Source organism: Lutra lutra, chromosome 5 (assembly GCF_902655055.1).
Source record: "Lutra lutra chromosome 5, mLutLut1.2, whole genome shotgun sequence".
Taxonomy (NCBI): Eukaryota; Metazoa; Chordata; class Mammalia; order Carnivora; family Mustelidae; genus Lutra; species Lutra lutra.
Genome location: NC_062282.1, coordinates 45,968,946 through 45,975,630, shown reverse-complemented (window position 1 = coordinate 45,975,630; position 6,685 = coordinate 45,968,946).

Genomic DNA, 6,685 nt, shown 5'->3' with positions numbered 1-6,685 from the left:
CTAGGAACAGGATTTCTGGGACATGGTATAGTCACATCTCCAGCATTATTAAATGTTGACACAAGTCTCCAAAGGCTTAGTACCAATTTGCACCCTTCCACCCCCTCCCCCAAGCAGTATGAGACAACTCCGTCCCATGAAACACTAGTCAGTCCCATTTTTTTTTTTAAGATTTTTCTTTATTTATTCAACAGACAGGGATCACAAGTAGGCAGAGAGGCAGGCAGAGAGAGGGGGAAGCAGGCTCCCTGCTGTGCAGAGAGCCCGATGTGGGGCTCGATCCCAGGACCCTGAGATCATGACCTGAGCCGAAGGCAGAGGCTTAACCCACTGAGCCACCCAGGTGCCCCATCAGTCCCATTTTTATGCCACGGCAAAGACCTGCACACTTATGCAAACCCCAACTGTCCTCCTGACATGGATGGTCTAAGAAAAAGGGAGGTGAAAAGAATAGTCTTTGGGAATTTTTAATTGAGTTGACACAAATATGTATTTTTGGGGAGCCAGTATAGACTTTGAAGTTTGATGGATTTGAATCCCGGCACTGCCATTTACTAGTTGTATATCTTTACACACTTTGTGGCTCTCTCTTGTCTCAGGTTTTTCCTCTCTCAAATGGGGATGGTAATAGTACTGACTTCATGGGTTATTTGAAGGATCGATGAAATAATACTTGTAACACTTGTATTGTTTGTGGACTGGTCCATGGTAAATGCTCAATACATGATAGCTATTAGCATCATTACTGGTCACAGTGCTTAGTCATTGTTTTTTTCATCCTTGAAGACTCCTTTCTCAGCCTGGAAGCTCACATTTTTATTAATATTATTATGTTATATATTTTTATTTTTTTAAAGAAAGAGAGAGAAAGAGATCAAGCAAGGGCAGGGGCAGGGGCAGAGGGAGAGGAAGAGAGAGAATCCTAAGCAGGCTTCGCAGGCAGCATGGAGCCCAACGCAGGGCTTGATCTCATAATCCCGAGATCATGACCTGAGTTGAAATAAAGACTTGGATGCTTAACTGATGAACTACCCAGGCGCCCCAGGTAGCTCACATTTTAAAACAAACAAAAAAATAAATGTTTTGTGCTGAACAGAGTAAATGAATTCAGCAACACTTAATTCTTTATTTCATTTTTAGCTATCAAAACCATCTATGAGTGCTAACCAGCTTCTTACTAGCAGAATGAAACAGTGTTGACATGCCTGGTCATATAATTACAGCCCCAAACAAGGAAGCTTGGTTTTTAGTTAGCCAGTGTGACCTCATTACATGTAAGTGTGTAGTTTCCCCAGATTTTTAGAAGTGTTGTCTCTTGCCAGTGATTACCCATGATGACTTCTAGGTTATGGCCCTTGATCTAGTCCTACCTCTGTGTTTCCTTTTCATTGATGGGAAATCAGATGCCCAAAGAACAGAAACAAACTTCTAATTGTTCCTTCATGGGGACATAGTCACTCACTCAGTTGGCCAAGCCTTGTCTTTGTTGATGCATAGGATGAATTCAGCAAGAGAGTATCTGGTTATCTACTGCTGCATAAAAAAACCTCCCCAAAGTTCAGTGGCTTAAAACAGAAATTGATCCTCTCTCATGTTTTCGTTGAGGGGGCTCAGCTGGGTGTTTCTCACGTGGGGCTGCTCCTATAGTGGTGGTCAGATGGTGTGGCTGGGGCTGCAGGCATCAGGAGGCTGGAGTGGACTGGAGAACCGAGAGCACTCCTCACATGGCTGGCGGTCTGGGCTGGCTGTCAACCAGAGTTCTGTATACGGTCTCTCTGTGGGCCTTGGATGTCTCATAGCATGGTGGTGAGGTTCTGGGAGGGATCGTCTCAAGAGTGGGTGTTTCAAGAGGAAGGAAGCAGAAGCTGCTGGGCCAGCTTAGAATTGGGCCCACTTCTCTTCTGCCATATTCTTCTAGTCTAGGAGATCAAGTAGGTTCTATTTCTTGTTGAGGGGGTGCCAAAGTCATATTGCAAAACAGAGTGTGGGATGAGGAATGTTACAGTTATCTTTGGAAAGGGGTAAAAATTCTACCATGGCAATTTTTCCCCTTCCTCCCAAGATTTGCAAACATCTGTGTTCACATGCTGAGGGAAGTAAATGAAACTGTGGCCTTTGCCCCTGGGCTCTGCCAGTTTTAGGGGCAGGAAGGAGAGGCAACTTAATCCCATTTGAAAGAATCATGGACAGGGTGAAAAAGTCTCCACTCACCGGCAAAGCAGAAATATTAAATATTTCTTAAAAAATACTTTACTGGAGCATCCACATGCATACTAATAAGAATTTTTTTTTTGAACTTGTTTTTGGGAAACGTTCATAATAAAACATCCTGTACTTGAATTATTAAAAACAATGTTGAGTAAAGAATTGCTTAATTTAGTAAATAATTTTAAAGCAAGCCATTATTTTCCCCAAACTTGAATTTGCTGAAAGCACTCCAAGAATTTTATTACCAGCATGACTGCATAATGTAATTGTGTAATTAGTAATACATCTGACACTGTTGGAGAGATTTAGTTTTACTTAGGGCAAGAACAAAATGTAGCACTTTATTATTTCTTAAGACTGCATGAGGGACACTGCCCTGTTTTGCTGGCTAAGTTTTTTTTTTTTTTTTTTTTTTTTTAAATACGCTGTATGGCCAAAGTCACAGGGAAAGAATCAACATTTATTTTATATATTTATTTATTTTCTTAGAGAAAGAGAGAACAGGTGTGTGGGGGGAGGGGGGGAGGGACAGAGGGAGAGAGTGGGAGAGAGAATCTTAAGCAGGTTTCGTGCCCAGTGCCTGATGTGGGGCTTAATCTCACAACCCTGAGATCATGACCGAGCTGCAATCAAGAGTCAGATCTTAACTGACTGAGCCAACCAGGCATCCCCCCAGCATTTATTGATAATGGGTCTGTGGACAGACCATGTGGTATAAAATTGAAATTACCTTACCTAGGTTTGAATCCATGCTGCCTCTCACCACTTGTGTTTTTCTTGAGCATGTTACATAACCAAAATTTCAGTTTTGTTATCTATAAAATGGTAATGAGAATATTTCATAAGGTCGCTTTGATTCTTTTTTTTTTAAAGACTTTATTTATTTATTTGACAGAGATCACAAGTAGGCAGAGAGGCAGGCAGAGAGAGAGGAGGAAGCAGGCTCCCCGCTGAGCAGAGAGCCCAATTCGGGACTCCATTCCAGGACCCCAGGATAACGACCTGAGCCAAAGGCAGAGGCTTAACCCACTGAGCCACCCAGGCACCCCAGTTGCTTTGATTCTTAAATGGCATAATGTACATAGAGGGCCAGGGTGAAGTGGGTTGAGTTCCTTCATCTCTCCTACTGATTCTGTTTGAGGGCTTGACTTTGCAAGTGCTTGGCTGGGATGGTCAGTGTAAGATCCAGCTTAGGTGTGTTTGCTGCACTCAGGCTCTCTTTGGCGAGTAAAAGTGGACTGCCGATTTTTTCACACAGATTCGCCAACAGAAGTGTCTGTTCAAGGAATCTACAGCCTACATGCTTAGAAGACCTGGAATTCATAGTTATAAACACATCTTACATTGATGAGCTTTTCTTACATTATTTGGTTTGGAGGGACACACCTGGTTTAAGGAGAGGAGTTAGGAAACTATTGCTGTAATCTGAAGGGTTGGTGACTTCAGCATGACTATGAAGTTGTGTTTTGTCAGAGTCTTGGACTATGCTCCCAGTGTGGGAGGAAGAATGCTAAAATGACCCCCTTTAACACTGAACTTGTGTCTTGAGTGTGGATGATCTGTGACTGTGACTGCCTATCCCATTCATGATTATGTCATGTAATCTTGCAAAGGGACTTTGCAGATGTGGTTAAGGTTACTTATCAGTTGACTTCGAGCTAATCAAAAGAATGGGCCTCATTAACCATACAAGTCCTTTGAATCAAGGGCTAGAAGTCAGAGATGGAGTAAGATACTCAAAGCATGAAGAAGATTGAATGTGAAGAAGCTCCCATCACTGGCTTCAGAGTTGGAGGGGGCCACATGGTGGAGACAGGGGACTGACTGCCTCCAGGAGGGGAGAGTGACCCCTGGCCAATGGCAGCAAGAAATGAGGACCTTTGTCCTAAGCTGCAAGAAACTGCTTTTTCCTCCCTACAACCATGCGAGCCTGAAAGGGGAGCCAGAGCTGGGGAAAGGATGGCAGCCCAGCCAACTCGTCAGTCTCAGTCCAGTGAAACATGAGCGCAGAGCTCAGGCATGATGTGCCCCGACATTTCACCTATGGAAACTGTGAGAGAATACATTTGTGTTGTTCGAAGCCACTAAGTTAGTGGTAATCTGCTTGGCGCACTGTAAGGCTAATATGCCCAATAACTCTCACCGTGAGAGCCCAAGTTGAATCATTTTCTTTTCATAGTTGCCAATTTCCTTGCCTCGAAGAAAAAGCATTTTCTAGTATAAAGCACTGGTTATACTAATTGTGCGTCAAAATCACCTAGATTATAAGGACCAGCTCAAAATGTAGATTTCAGACCTTTCTCTTGATCTTCTGAATCAGATGATCTGGGGCGGGGGTAAGGCTAGGAGCAGCATTGTGAGCAGGTTTTCCCAGATGATTCTGATATTTACGGTCCTGGATCACACGGGACACTGGCAGTGGCAGGTAAAAGTGACAAGGGAGTCCTTTTTTGTTGTAGTAAGCGTCATAGTCATGTAGACAGAGGGCTCGCTGGGCATAAGGCACTTTGTGGGGGCTCTATGTAAGAGGGCTCTTGTGTGAGCCTTGCAATTACCTGTCATTACCTATAAGGTGGGCCCAATTCTTAGCCGAATTTCACTGCAGCTTGAGGAGGCAGGACCAAAGTGACACAGTACAGAAGAGGTAAAAAAAAAATTTGAACCTAGTCTTTGTCATTTCCAGTTGGGGCCTTAACCACCAATTTTATTGTCCGACATGAAACTGTGTCTATTCTATTATCTGCAGCACCAAGCACACATCTTTGATAGATGAATAAAAAAACGTATTGTGGTGGGTGAATCCCTCTCCCCCCCACCAGTGCAGAGTGGCTTTTGTGACAATGGAGAGGGAGAAAGAAGCCAGTGAGGGCCTTTCTGTAGCTGCGCTTGTTCACGCAGCTTTTGGCGTCTTTGTTTTCTATTCAAATGCCAAAGCTGCTAAGGCTTGGCCTTCGCAAGACTTTGTGGGTCAGGTCTCAGCTGAGGTCAGGTGGGGCCCCAGGGGGAATTGAACCGATCGATAGGTGATTAACTCTGGACTTGACACAGCTGCACCTTCACGTAGAGGAGCTAACAGCAGCCACTTGCAGGCCGTGGGACCCATTCCCCTGGCTGGAGTTGATTAATCCCGGGCAGAGCGCTGAGCATTCAAAGTTTGCAAGGGAAGACCTCTGATATGCCGGTCCCTGGAGCCGAGTTCCCATAATGGCAGCACTCAGGTAAGAAGCCCTCACCCCCCCTCCCTGTTGCCCAGGCCCCTGGAGCCAGACTGCCTCCTGCCCTTCTTGATATTCCCGTATCTTTCCACTCTGTTCCTGCCGTGATTTAAGACAGCGAAACTCAGACTTCGTTCCTGGTAATCAAAGGAACCTCTGCTAATGGAGTAGAGACTTTAAGAGCTAGAGATGGCTGGAACGTCATCTGTCTCCCTGTGCGGTCCTGCTGGGCTTAGCAGAGCTCTCCCTGCCCTGCGAGGATCCTCCTCCGTGCCCTTCAGACCGGCCCATTTCTCTAGACTCCCTCATGCCTCCTCTGCCATCTGTGGGAACCCTGGCCCCACATCTCTCCCAGACTGATTCCACTTTGAAGGTGCCATACAAACCCCATCACCTCCATGTGAAAGGCTTAAGACTGTTGCACTGTAAATATTTAAAATATCTTTCCTTTTCTACTCTACCCTTTGATAGTCTCTTTCACTGGTTATAAAACAAGGGTGTTTTTAGGTTAAGATGAATCTCCTTTCTGTATGAACTGTGGCAAATTCCAACTTTGTGGCATCCGAATAATAGCCGATGTGTCTATTAGAAGCCAGGCTTACTCATATGTAAGTGCCTCATGAAGTTTGACTTGTTTAATCTCAGAAAGTTCATTGAGGTGGAATTATTATTACTATGTTTTATAGATGAAGAAATTGAGGGTTCAAGAGGTTCCAAATGAATGAGGTTATATTTCAGATTTGTTTGGTGTCCAGTAGTAACAGCAAGGCCAAACTGTGAGGCATCAAAATTCTCCTTTGTACCGCCATCTCTGTGCCATTTATTTTCCATATTAAGAAAACAAGGATGGGGGTGCATGGGTGGCTCAGTGGGTTATAGCCTCTGCCTTGGGCTCAGGTCATGATCCTACGGTCCTGGGATGGAGCCCTGCACTGGACTCTCTGCTCAGCGGGGAGCCTGCTTCCCTTTCTCTCTCTGCTTGCCTCTCTGCCTACTTGTGATCCCTGTCTGTCAAATGAATAAATAAAATCTTAAAACAAACAAACAAACAAACAAACAAGGATGGTGGTGAGAGTTCAGGGTAATGGGAATGCCGCAAGAACACTGGACCTTAAGGGAGAGGATATGTCGGGTTGAGGTGGAGAATGAGGGAAGACTCTGGAGAAGTGGCCCCTGGGAGGTGTGGTAGATTGTATTTTTTTTTTTTTTTTGGTGGTAACAACCTTGCATTTTGTTTTATTTTTATTTTTTAAAGATTTTTT